This window comes from Temnothorax curvispinosus, unplaced genomic scaffold (assembly GCF_003070985.1).
Source record: "Temnothorax curvispinosus isolate PA1 unplaced genomic scaffold, ASM307098v1 QBEX01007285.1, whole genome shotgun sequence".
Taxonomy (NCBI): Eukaryota; Metazoa; Arthropoda; class Insecta; order Hymenoptera; family Formicidae; genus Temnothorax; species Temnothorax curvispinosus.
Genome location: NW_020217065.1, coordinates 369317 through 382332, shown reverse-complemented (window position 1 = coordinate 382332; position 13016 = coordinate 369317). Strand labels below are relative to the sequence as shown.

General features: G+C 36.0%; 1 protein-coding gene and 1 long non-coding RNA gene across 5 annotated transcripts in view; one reads left to right on the top strand and one right to left on the bottom strand.

Moving 5' to 3' along the window:
• LOC112456860 (protein artichoke-like) overlaps positions 1-13016 on the bottom strand; it is a 155662-nt gene that overhangs the window by 73717 nt on the left and 68929 nt on the right. For 2 of the 4 annotated variants that reach the window (XM_025019624.1, XM_025019629.1), the window contains exon 1: positions 11991-12257. The exons of the other annotated variants lie outside the window; for them this stretch is intronic. The gene's annotated coding sequence lies outside the window, so the exon portion shown is untranslated. Of the gene's footprint in view, positions 1-11990; positions 12258-13016 lie in introns of those variants that run through there. 4 annotated transcript variants of the gene reach the window in all.
• LOC112456862 overlaps positions 1-13016 on the top strand; it is an 87886-nt gene that overhangs the window by 16953 nt on the left and 57917 nt on the right. The gene's annotated exons all lie outside the window — the stretch shown is intronic.

Sequence of the window (13016 nt, the reverse complement as noted above, 5' to 3'; positions counted from 1 at the left end):
AGAGAAAAAGGAGAGGGGGGGGACTTTCTTGTTCATCTATCGCGACAACTTGGAATCGATAACTTATTCGAGCGCAGTTATGTGTGTGCAATCCTCTGAAGCATTAACTATAGCCGCCCGCATTTCTTCAGCGCCTCATCAATTTATTATGCATGCCGTAAAACAAACTCGTATAAAAGCGAGCCATAAAGGCCCCAGGTAGGTCAGCGTGCAACTCCGCAGCGTCCCGTGTAATCGATGCCCCCTGAAACGTACGTGGGGGCGAGGCGTTCAGTGTTGTAATATCGCGGCCGTTGCAGGTATTCCGGGCAAAGGTCCGCCTAGGGAATTGCATATGTCGTCATCGCGTTGTCAAATATTCAAGTCAATCTAAAGTGCCGACGGCTTCCGGCCAACTATGTCCCGAACTAATCTAACTAACTCGTGAGCAATTGAACAGCAAGTTCGGAAAACGTGCTGCTAAGTCGGTCCGGGCGCCATAACATTCGGTCGCACGAACGTGCATCGTATTAAATGGCTGCTGACCGAGATTCATGGACTGCTTGACATAAATTCATTGATAACATGAAATTTCCACGAGGGACTGCGACGAAGATATACGAGCGTTAGCTGCTTTGAACTATTAATTATGCGGCGAGATATTAATTGGAAACTAATTTCGGAACGTAAAATTTCGCAGAGATGTGATATACATATGTATAACATGTATAATTTTCACTATGTTCCATGAAAGTAAAAACTTGTAGGTCGAAGTATAATAATTAAAAAAATAATAAATGCATTGATGTACCAACTAAATTAAGGCAAATTTAAATTGCAAATTAATTTTACTTCGAATAAAATGATTAAGCCAATCTTATTTTTCTGTTCGCTGATTTATGTTTATTGATATAATGTATAATTAGAGACTGGATTTCGAAGAAGAAATCACCGATTTGCCATTTTATCAGTCAAAATTATGCTAATTATCGTGCTTGAAATACTTCTGAATGCGAATTGGCATTTATATAATGGTGCGAATATTTAGCGTTCGAATATTTTTAAATGCCATATTTAAATGCCAACTTTTATTTAAAATATTTTTTTATATATTTTTTATGATTTCAGATAAAATACATTTAGTTTCGAGAAGCTATTTCAAACTTAAGATTTTATTGAATTATATGAAAAAACATCATCTTTTATTTTGAGTTAAAGGCCGGTTTTCACACGCAATGATTAGTGGCGCCAACTGACTGGCATTCATTGGCGCCAGAACCGACTAGCAAACTTACAAGTATTTACACAGTGATTGGCGTATACTATGGAAAATATTTAACATTTATTAAACACACAGTAAATGACAACAACCATATAACCTCAAATTTTGAGGTTATATGCTTTGGCCAATAACTGCCAGTAAACGCCACATTACTAGCGCCAGTTTGCATCAAGTGTTTACACTTGCATTTTTACTGGCATTAGTCGACTGGCGCGGCCTGGCGCCACCAATCATTGCGTGTAAAAACCGGCCTTTTTACTCTTTATAATTTATCTGAAATTCATCAAAATAATAAAGCAGTTATATATGTATTACGAATATTTTTTTAAAATGTAAGCACAACAACGGATAAATGTGATTAATGAAAGTCTGATAATAAATGGCACATCGCAAAATTTTTTGCAAAGATTCGTAGACCTTATAAAAATGTAGTTTTATATTATCACATTTAAAATCTTATAATAAATTTATTAATAATAAAAATTATTATTAAATATTAAATCAGCTTTGGTTTTTAGAACATTTAAATCAAATAAAGTTTGACTTTATAAAATTTATAAAATTTATGCGCTAGCTAAAAGTGCCAATTATATACGTTAGGAAGAATATTCCTCTTAATATTTGTGAAACGGCAGTGACGTTGAATACATTAATCATGTATCCTCTTCTTGAAAATTCAAAATAATTTTAAATATATTGCACAATAGGTATGCTTTGTATTATGCCAATAAAACTAGAACATTTGTTTCATGATTTATGTAGACTGCACATTGCACGCGTGATATAACTTCAACTGCTTGATTCACGATGGTCACGAGCTGGACTTGCTATTCAGATAAAAGAGGCTAATTTCATATTCTTTGCGTGCGCAAAAGCGAATAGCGAGCAAACAACATATATCAGTATACGTGTAGAGTAAATAAACTACCCTTCTTTTTATGTCCGGCACGGTTCACTAAGGGAGGCCTCGCCTCCCTTCTTTTACAAAAATCAACCTTGTATTACTTATATTTGCTTAAAGACTAGGTGTTTTTTTAAATAAAATTTGAAGACTTATCTGCCAATTTTATCGACATTAATGTAAATATACATATAATAGATTGTAAATGTACGCACACACATTTTGCATAAAGCGCGTTTGCGAGGTAAAACCATCTCGCATGTGGCGTATCATTTAATTCTAAAAGTAGCGAAACATTATCAAAATTCGTTTATACGTCCAGCGAGTCGTTTGCCGCTGATCAAAGTGGAAATATGGCGTTAATGCGCAATTTAGTTATAAAATAGTGGATGTAAAGTAGATAACCATTACCTATGCTGTATAATATAGCATATTTCGATTTCGATATCACACCGTAATTTATATTTTAATGTATTTAGATACACTCCAACTATATTTTACGTATTTGTGGTATTATCGTTTGTTAAATAAATTTTAATTTCTTGGTATTCTCTATACATGATCGCGATATACATGTAATAGCAATTTATTAAATACTAAACAAGTCGACTATAGCAATATCTGATTTAAAAAAGAAATAAATTAATATGATAAGCAATTAATACATATCTAAGTTTATATTACGTCTAATTCGAAATAATGATATTGCAGTTTTAAATTATTATTTCAAGTTTTACGCAATATAACAAAAAAAAAAGAAAAAGATTTAAGATCAATAATTTACGACCAAAAATTCCTGATAATCGGATTTTACTCAAGTGTTATCAATAATTACTCTTCGTTCGGATGACGACACGTCGCTTGACATTATCGTCAAAAGATAATGGCTGTCAGCAAAAATGCATTTTGCTACGCGGTTGGCTGTGACATGAAAAAATGCTTTAATGACGTAATTAATTACGCGAGAAAAACTTCGGTCCGGTAAGTTTTAAAGTCAGGGAAGTGGCCACGGGAGAGAAAGGCATCTTTATTGTACGCCCGGCACAAGTTTCGTGAGACCCTGAGAAACACGATATCGAGCTTGGCCGAGCTTTTTCGTCGGCGTGCGAGGTCACATAAACAGTACGATGCAGCTTAAAGAGGAGCTTACGGAGAAATACGTTTGCGGAGTGGTGTTGCTTGAATTACGGAGAAACGCGTATCGCTGCCGCAATCTCGGCGAGATTTTTTTCGTTAATTATTAAAAGCGAGGTTCAACAAACCCCCCTGCCATTTTCTCATTTTACCGGATCTGTCATACAAGGGGATACCGTGTGCACACTCTCTATGAATGTGAAAAAATCTGTTAAAATTTTTAAAGTCCTGCATTTTCCTCTATCTCGGGAGGATGCAACTTTTATTGTGGAAAGGCTAATCTTTGTAACTGGTTATATTGCTATCAAAATTAATGTAAATTAACATAGTTTCAATTAGATGTTCCTTTATGATATGATGACGAAACATCTGTCTAAATAACATATTTCGGAGTTAGCTACCTTATTAGTTGCGATATCCTCTATGAATTATGTTCATTTATTTTATTTTGAAAGCTATAAGAAATATTTTACATCATGTTATATTATTTACAACAAATTATATAAAAGTTTAATATAAAAATTTGCCAGATGATATAATCTCTAACCGATTATATGGAGCGCTTACTCAGATCAGTTTCCTCTGTCTATATTGTAGAACTGTAATCTAGCGGAGGGCATATGGAATTCTTGATCCTACATTAATTAAACCAAACTAAATCGGCTTTGCTTTTACGGCCAAGGATTTAGCCTTTAGATTTAGTCTTACTCGCGCAATGGATGTATGCAGAAATATTCCGATTTGCTTAATAATGTACATGTAAATTTCAAACACAATGACAAAATCGAAGAAAGAAAAAGGCGAAATATAGCGAATTCACATTAAATACAACGGAAGAAAGTCGAAAAATAAGTCGTACATCGTCATTCTTGCACAATTCTGGAGTAAAGCGTGTTCCTAATATCTTCCCGTTATGTTATAATGCAAAATCTCCATGATGGAAGGTCGCTTAATGGAACGAGGAACGGCGCGTATTATTGTTTCGCGAAATCTATAGGGCCATTCGAAGGCAGCCGCCGCTTTAAGGTTGAACTTTTATCCTTCGATATAACGGGCGCGGCGCGAACGTAAGGACGTAAGGTATTCTCTTTCTATAAGGAACCGCGAATGAAATTCCATCTGGATATCCCTTTGCTCGCGAAACCTCAAGGTCCTTCGGAAATATATCCTTTATGACTCTTTGTTTTTTCTCTCTCTTTCTTTTTCTCGGAGCAAAACGGAGCCGGAAAGGTGCTGCTGGCTTAGCGAATTTTCCGCGGTGGGTCTGTACGTAATGGGGAAGCTCGCGTGTATTCGCGCGCGCACGCGACGTGCACCACACATTTATGCACGCCAATATCCCACCGTCGATCAACATCGAATAAAGTATGTGTGTACCTTGATGTGTTTTTATGCTCGCGACAGTGGAGAGCTGCGGTAAAGCAGACGGTTATCAAACACAACTCGGTCGCGTCAACCGAACGGCTTTCCTTGTAATTTCCAGACCTTGTTTGTTTTATCGCGTATGATAACAAACTCGCTTTTTGGGATCCTGCATGCTATTAGATTTTCATTAACGCGTACACTGCGCTTTTTCCACCGCGATAGTTTGTGTATTTGCATTTCAGTTTAGTTCCTGTACAAAACTTTCCGTTCGGGTATTTTGGAGTTATAAAAATCCGGTAATCGACATGTAATCATTGTGGAATTTGTTCAATTTCTACGCTTTCAAGTCTCACGGGAACCTCCCGCAATAAAATCTCATCGTTTAACGCCAAAGATACGCCGATTGCGAGTTCGAGTAAATATTATTAAAACATTTACTTTTTATTACTTTTTCCCTGAGGGAAAACTGATGTAACCGAGCGAATGGATGATGGTTTTAGGTCTTAATTATTACAGAGATAAAACGCGCGTTCTATTCTCATGATACTTTGAATTTGGTGGTATAAATGTGGGTGTAAAAATCTCGTGGAGAGAGATTGTATTAAAAAGTATATTTAATATAATTTACCACTAGCACAAACAATAATGTTATATCGGAAACTGAATATCTATAAAATAGCTGATGTATACGCGACACAGTATACAAGGTCTGGAAGTAATAGTATCGATGTTGTGTGCGTGAACTATACGGCCAACTTATCGCAAAACGGGCAACAAACTTCCTGATTATTATAAAGCGTCTAACAACTTGTTGCTACTTCTTGGAAAGCGTTATTATAAACGGAGTTACATTTATCTCAGATTATATTAACACGTTCGAGAAATTGCCGTTTTTTTCTTTCGCGAATTAAAGACAGCTCGGTATTTAAATTCATTGGCTGGTACAACGCGAGTGCCAGCAGATATCAGTTAACACGATAATTCAACATCTTTTTTCTCTCGCGCATTATCATTGAAATGGTGGCTGCGAAATATCTCCAAGGGCCAGAGGAAAAATTTCGCTTCCCGAAAATTATCATTTAAATTGGCACTCAATATAACTTTCCTCTAGACATTATTTGTATCTGTTTCTTTTCGCTTTTGTATCCGGCTGCCCCGTAATGGTTCTTCATCTTGTCGGATTAGGTATTGTACCGGCTTAAATTTATCGTCCGTTATATTTCCGTGGCGAGAAGTATAAATCTCGCGCGACTTTAAGCGTTGAACGTTACGATGCGGGATAAACCGCTTTTATAGTGTCATGCTGTTCGATTAGCCGATTCGCAATTATTGGAGAATGTTTCGCGGTGACGCCTTGGTAATGCGGTGCCGCTGCATTTACACATAAATTATCTGCTCGTAAATGCATCAATCGAATAGACAAAACCATCACGGTTTTACGTCAGGGAAACTGGAACGTTACGTTTGATGTAATTGAAATATCGATTTGTTTTGAATTAATTTATCTTTTTAAATAAGTCCTTTAAGGAGTAATAATATTACTCTATATCCAATTTGTAGTAATAAAATATTAAGTAAAATTTATGAATATAGAGAAAATTTAAATTTAATTTAAGATAATATAATTTAATTCGTATAATTTAATAGCGATTAGCAATTAATATAATGTAATTTAATTCAATAAATGTAATTTAACTAAAATTCAATTTAATAATAATAATAGCAAATAATATAATTTAACAATATTATTGGTTTTTGAAAGAAAGACTTTTCTTTTGTACTTTAATCACAAAAATAAACTTTTGAACTGCTCGTACTGTTAATTACATAATCTACGACTTACCTATTAGCTTAACGACCTGATCCTAATCTAAACTAAACCAGGCTGATCCTAATCCTGACCTCCAACTGAACAGCAAACGAAATTTAGAAGCGCTCAACAAAGCATTTACGCCTTTTACTTGCTGAACAATTGTTATATGTATTTCTGATTGAATTAAAAAAGAATATCAAAATATCATCCTTAAAATCAGTTATTTGCATTAATATCAATTAAACTAATGCAAATAATATTTCTACATTATACGTTATCTCGATATAACAAGTAAAAATAATCATTGAGAGTGTAAAGTTTATTAAGATTCTCTTTTGTTTTATAAGCGTATGGTGTCTGAAATTATAGCGTAATCAATATAATACAAAGTTTTGTGTATTCACAATGTGAATATTCATGTAGCTTATCTTCTATGTGGTGTAAGATTGTGTTGACAGAGATTTTCTATCGATTCCGAGAAGCGTCCGATTATATGAGGATGAATATGGCACTTCTAGCTGCCAGATCGAACGAGAATTATAGTTGATGCCGGCTATAGCGAAGTATATAGCAGTTTACGGAAACTGGAGGTCAGGTATATGCAAAAGTTACCCCGCCGTGTTCAAGGACCCTGAAAGAACGCACGGCCTTCCTCTTCGTCGTAGCTATGTATCGATCTCGGTGCAGACGTCGCGCCCGACAGAGGGATAGAAACGCTATTAGGAACACAGTTGCATGCTCCGCTACTTTTATTTTTGGCTCACACGATATGCTGTAACGGATACGCTACACAGATTTGAACTATAAGCGCGCTACACACACTTACGGCGATAATCCCTATTTGTTTCTATCCTTTAAACTTCTATCGAGTTTCGTTGTGATTGTGCCACCGCCGTTTCGTTTATCTTTAATCCCTCTTCTTCCTCTTTCCTCTTCTTCTTCTCGTATTCGTCGCGAGGGGTTTCTCTTGATTTGCCGTAAAAGTTAAGCGAGGGTGAAGTTTTGATGGACACGTGAAACATGTATATGTACAGCTTAATTTGTCAGAGATCCTTTTTAGCGCGCACGGGAATAGGTGAGAAAATTTCATGTTCCGCCATCCCGCCGATAATCCGGGAAACTTTTCGGCGAAACTTCTTAGCCTGAAACTTCTTGTGTTTGATGTTACGAGAGTGTCTTCGAGATTATGCATTTTCATGAGCAGTTGCTTATATGTCTGCTACACGAGACGCTCGAGGAGTGCACGGTCGATGGCAAGGATCTATTTCCGGGAGGATTTAAAATCAAATCTGCGGTCGGAAGTGAAATGTGATTCAGGAACTTCCTATGTATAAGAGTAGCCCGGTCTAGCTTAAGAAATTTTATACAGTAAATACTGATTTATTGAGTTGCAGAGCATATCCCATTCGTTTCGGTCAGTTAGATCGTTTTCCACAGCTAGAGGCATCGCGTTCTCTTTGTTGTGCCCGTTCTTTGCCGTGCAGTTTGACTAGAGCTACCACAGAATCTATAATCTATAGCATGGCATAGCTTTGCAGTCGCAGCTAAATTGTTTGACATATCTCATCCGCGATTCTAACTAAGTTCGCGCTTGTTCCCTGAATTCTGGAATTGCCCTCTGGCAAGATATTTCTCTAGAATCTGATTGTACCAAAATGTCGAACTATTAGACTCATCAGCTCATCGCGACGATTATTATTGATATTTAGGATTTTCAATTTGCGATTAAAAGGAATTCGCCTCTTGTCTTTATTACTAAATATCTTTACTATGCTCCAACAAGGTGTTCGCGTTAAATTATTTTCATTTTTAATTGTGTTGGACAATATCTATTGAAAATAAAAATAATTTAACGCGAACACCTTGTTTCGGCTCTGTGCCTTATCGTTATTTATGTTTCATCAACCATGATCTCTCGTTAGATGGAGTATACGTATATTCGCAGTCTATATTTACTTTAATGCCGTATTTCATTCTATGTTAGTTCACTAGTAGGTTTGTACTGCATGAACAAATAAAATATTTTCGGTTGTCATGAAAAAAAATTCGCTAAAAATACTTTAAAAGCAAATATAAACAAAATCCTTGAAGCGTTACGGCGAAACACTTTACCTTTGTTACATTATATCCTATAGCGGGCGTAGAAGTATTTCCAATGGTTTTTTTTTAAAGATTTTCTTCTTTTATAAATTGATATTAATACCTTCTCCGTAATCAATATCAATCTTCGGGTTTACCACGCTATAACTAATGATTCGCAAACTAATATTGGAGCAGAAAGTCGATTTGTCTGAAGAACCGTGAGCGTGAGATTCCCAACGATTTTGTTTTGTTTCCGTTCCCTTAGCGGCGTTGCCATCGTCTCGTATTCCGAGCAGAATTTACCACAATGACGTATTTAATAGAATTTAAAGAGATTTTAAGTTTTGCCTTCCTCCCTATGTACGCATGTCTTTGTTAGGAAAATTGAGGCTTAAGTCGTGATTTCAATTCAGTGTGAAGTTTCGCCTCGCTGCCTTGGTTACGTAACTTTGTTTCGTTTTCCCGAATGACAGATTGCGACAGAAACTGGGTTGCTAGGGAGGATAATGGAAGACGGATTGGCTGTCGGCATTCGACGACAATTTCCCTATACATCCCTTTGACGAGTATTTGACTAAATGCTCGTGCGAAGGTATTTCCTCGATAATATCGCCAGCCAATTGTCGAGGACAAATACTGTTAATAGCACGCCCGTGCATTGTACACGACGTAGTGCTCCACGCATGCGGAATGCCCAAATTCAAAAGTCACGCGTTCTAGTATTTGCATACTGTATTTGGAATTGCCTCGGTCAGTATAATAACGGGCGGAAGTAGCCTCGTGGGAATTCAAACTAATTTGACCCTTTTGTTTAACCTGCGACGAGGAGGATGCGAGGATCAAAATCTGCCCGTTGTTTAAATTTCAGATAATCCTACCGAGTTTTGAAAGTCTATTCGCGTATACACGGTCTGAATTGCGCTTGCATTCTCGAATCTAAATCAGGATATAAATGTAACAGCACTTGGGCCACATCTCCGTAGGATGACTAAAATGATGAGAAATTGGGTGACGCGCGTGAATTTATGGCGAACATTAGAGCTGGAAATGTGGCCGTCTGCTGTTTTTCAGAATCCAAGGAAACGGCACGATATCGGCATGCGGATTCTTTAAAATTACTGTTATTCTGATATATTCGTAGAATATTTTTAAGTTGTCTCAAATTATGAGACGGAAATCGAATTGCATACTTCCAATATAAATCACGATCTCCTTAATTCGAATTTATGCGAGAAGTCTGTCTTTTGTTTTATGTTCAACATGAACATAATTTCTTTTGTATCCTATCAGTTATTTCTAATATTAATTAATGAAGTTAAAAATAGGTAGCAAAAGAGAATTCATTCTTGATTTGTCTATGTAAGATTGATAATCTGTCATTTAATAGTTTAATATAAAACTTTTGTAATTGTGAAGAGAATTTAGCACATCAAAAGCTAGTATTAGTGTCAATAACAATTTATAAAGTTTATGATAAGCAAAAATCGTCGTTGGAAAAATAATGCGTATAAATAGTGACTAAATCTATCTATATTTGATATTTAAAAAGGATAAAAATTTTAAAAGAAAAAACATAAATGTATATAAACTTCAATAAATTCAAATTAATTAAGTTCACAGATTATAATATTTATCAGAAAATCATTGATTAATTCAAACTATAATATATATAAAAAATTACTAATTGAATTATGTTATATTATGCATAAAAGTATTTGTTATATTAAACGTTAAAACAACATTTAATATAACAATAAATCTGTGCGCATAATGCATTATAATTTCTATATAGTATCTTGTATACATATGTATATGTACTTATATACATATATAGGTACAAATATGTATGTATAATATCTTCTTTATGCAATTATTAAAAGAGTAGATCGATCTTTTATTTGACTTATCATTAATAAAAGAAAAGTCTCCACACGAAATGTATAGCGTCGAAGTACTTATCGTAGACCCATTGAGTTCCATTGAAATGTTTCAATATGATTTGTAGTAAGTCAGTGTAACTGGCAATGAACATTGAAATCTCTCATTTTATATCCATGAAACGTGAATATCACCTTAAATATCCAGAGCGTGACTGTTTTACAATATGAATCAGCCAGAAAGTTCTGATGGTTTACGTTTGATGAAATCGCCATTAGACTTCGAATGAGAAAATTCATATATCCTATCATTATTACCGTATTTTCTTATTCTTTTATTTTTACACAAAACGAATAAGCATTCAATAGAAAGATGAGCAGAAAACTTTAATTTATTTTTTAATTCCCGTATCTTTCTTCTAGAATAAATTAAATTATACAATAAATTAAATTATAAGAATAAACAATGAGTGTTCCAATTTTTCGGAATTACTATTACTTGAAAAATATCAATAAATATTTTTCAAGAAATTTCTTGATAAACTAAACGATATTTGATATGCATATGATACGTGTTAATTTTATATATTAAAATTAATTAAATGAAAACTTAGCATACAATATAAAAAAATAGCATAACTTCTTTGTCACTTCGCTTAGCGACTAACACAACTTGCTAGAATCAGGGAAAACTATCTAATATCACTTCACGCGTTTTTAATTTAATTCAATCACAACGTAATCCTCTGCGAGTGTCAGATTTAATCTGAAGAACCAACCAAGACCGCGTCTTTAAAGATCCTCCTCGCTTTCATGAATGGTAATGTTGGTTTATCTCGGAAGAAATAAAATTATCTCCTTTTTATCTTCTTCGCTTAATTTTTCTGTAAGTTTTAATTTTTGTTGGTGTTAAAAAGTGACTGCCGTACAATTTATATTGTACAAAGAAAAGGGTGGAACAATCCATTTACAGGAAATTGCTTTCATTTTATTATACCTGGATATTTATTGAATATAGCGAAATTAACGCGATACAAAATAATAAAAACGTTCTGATTGCCTACTTCGCGCTAAACGAGACACTTAGAGAGAGGCTTTTAAGCGACTGCATTATTCTAAAAATATTGGAGCAGTATTGTGACACTCCTCACGGGATATCGAATTTGTTTAGCTATTCGCGGAGCGATACGCATTGTTTAATGATGTTTTTCATTTCTCATGTAACGCACAGGAAAAAAACTTGCGTAACCTATCTGTGCGTGGAATCGTGAAAAATAATATCTGCCGCACACGACACACTCGACATAGCGCACCGTAGCGCGGCCGACCGATGCTCCGGACGCCTCCGCATCGAGCATCGAGCATCGATCACCGGATTCGCAACGCACCGTTATTGGATCCACGAAGAGCCGGATACGCGAGCGAAACTCGCGAAAAGTCGCGGCGCGCACGCCATCCTCTTCAATAAAGTCGACGGGGGACGTGAACAAGCGAAATGATATCAATCAAAATCACCCGACGTCGCGGGCGATACGATCACTCGTGCGGCACACATACCTCTTATGTAATCACAGATCACGGATAGATCCTTTCGGTCGGCACCGTGTCGCTCGACGCACACTGTATCTCACCACACACTCAGGGGTCCGTCCGGTTACGTCCGTTACCACTGTCGCGTCCGTCCGCGGTTCGATCACGTACGACAAAATAATCACTGTGACAATGCGTACTAATTGCGTAATTATAATAAAAGAATGCCGGACGTGTCGCTGTATACTAACAGAAACTAACGCCCGATCGCGGAGCAGAGACGTGGTGCCGCGCGGTGCGCCCACGGTAGACTGGCGCCCGCTCGTTCGTCTGACTCGTTGCTGACTCTCCCTACTGCCTGGTCGACTGAATGGGGCGCCCCGGCGAGGCACACCGGCTGGATGGCAGCGAGCGTGCCAACTGCCCTAGCATCAAGTAATCCTTTCTCGGCGACACCTTACCGGCCAGTGTTTATGAGCCTCGTGCAATTTGTTCTCATTACATGCACACCGGATGTCTCGAGATCTGCGTCAAACTTGATGAACGCGTTTCTGGAATCTGGTGATTTCGCGGACGATCTTTCATGAGTAGGAACTTAATTGCAGCACGTCATTCTTTTGCACCGTTGTTGAATTTCTGATGCTAAAAAACATATCCCTAATTAAGACTTTATTTTAAATTCCGCACACGTAAAGCACATATTCTTAATTAAACGTGAAACTTTTTACTTATTTGTATTCTTGACGTTTGAGTCGTTGCAGAAAAATGTTTAATTGATAACGTTAAATAATTTCACGAGAATAAATCGATATAATTTAAATTTTTACAAAAGGATAATTAATTACAAATTTATCATTAAATTTATTTTAGAAAATCTATTTCATAAATTTTATTTTATAAAATCTGTCCGAATATTATTAACACATTCATCGCCATGACAGTCACCGGTGACTGACACTGATTTCCGTTTACGCCTTGTCATCGATAATTATCAAATAAATATATCACGTAGTATATTTTTGTGCAATTTAATATTATAAATTTATTACTATA